Raw genomic sequence first — 1,218 nt, 5'->3', positions numbered from 1 at the left:
CGAAGGTTTCTTAAGTAAAGGTTTAATTACAGCTACCTTAAAAGCCTGTGGTTCTGATCCATTTACTAAAGATAGATTAATCATATCTAAAATGGGGCTGGTAATCAGAGGGAACACTTCCTTAAATAATTTGGTTGGGATTGGGTCTAACATACAAGTTGAAGGTTTAGATGAAGCTAATATTTCTGATAACTCAGGAAGCTCCACAGGATCAGAACAGTCCAAACACAAATCAGGTTCTACAGTTATTTCCAATGTTGTCTCACTTGCTGAGGATGAAGTAATCATCTTTGGGAGTATGTCAAAGATTTTATTTTTAATAGAATCAATTTTATTTAAGAAGAATCACATAAAGTCATGGCTGCTAAGAGCTAAGGGAATGGATGGCTCAACAGAGCTATGACTCTGTGTAAGTTTAGCAACTGTACTAAAGAGAAACCTTGGATTATTCTTGTTCTCTTCTATTAATGATGAGAAATAAGCTGTTCTAGCTTGGTGAAGTGTCTTTTTATACAACAGTAGACTATTTTTCCAGATTAAGTAGGAATCCTCTAGGTGTGTAGAGCGCCAATTCTCTCCAATCTCCAATTAACATTGTAAATGGCAGTTAACAGAATGCACCGCAGAGAGCAAGGGGTAGGACCTGTAAGGTGTGCTTGTTCAAACTTTCAGGCTAAATCCACGGTTTTCTCAGAACTCTGTACTGCAGCTTTAAAATAGCAGCTGTAGAGAAACAAATGTTGCGTTCCGGTAATTACATTAGGAGGACTGATGGCATTAAATCTGTGGAAGACAGAGGTTTAATATGATGGCTTTAATCAAACATATGGTTGCAGAGTTTCATAAAAACTTGAGAAAGTATGAAGTATGATGTTCTTCAAGTGTGGGAAATGGACAGCCAAAGATCTTTTTGGCTGCGTTAATGACCCTCTGGAGCGCTATCCAGCCACTGTACAGCTGGTGCACGACATACAGATGCACTTGGTCATTAAGCTGTTAATAGAGCACCAATAAAAGGACACCATCAGTCTCTGTGTGATGTTATTTTTCCAAAGAACCCACAGGAAGGGTAGTTTCTGCTGGCGTATCCCCCCAGAGTTAAGCCCCACCACTATGGTGTCATCTGCGAAAATGTTTTCTCTTAATTCTATTTTGATCAATTTTTCTTTTTCTGCTCAGTTAGCATGCACGTCAGTCCCTCGCTGTTTGTGGGGGACT

Source organism: Girardinichthys multiradiatus, chromosome 9 (assembly GCF_021462225.1).
Source record: "Girardinichthys multiradiatus isolate DD_20200921_A chromosome 9, DD_fGirMul_XY1, whole genome shotgun sequence".
Taxonomy (NCBI): Eukaryota; Metazoa; Chordata; class Actinopteri; order Cyprinodontiformes; family Goodeidae; genus Girardinichthys; species Girardinichthys multiradiatus.
This window is presented reverse-complemented; position numbering follows the sequence as displayed.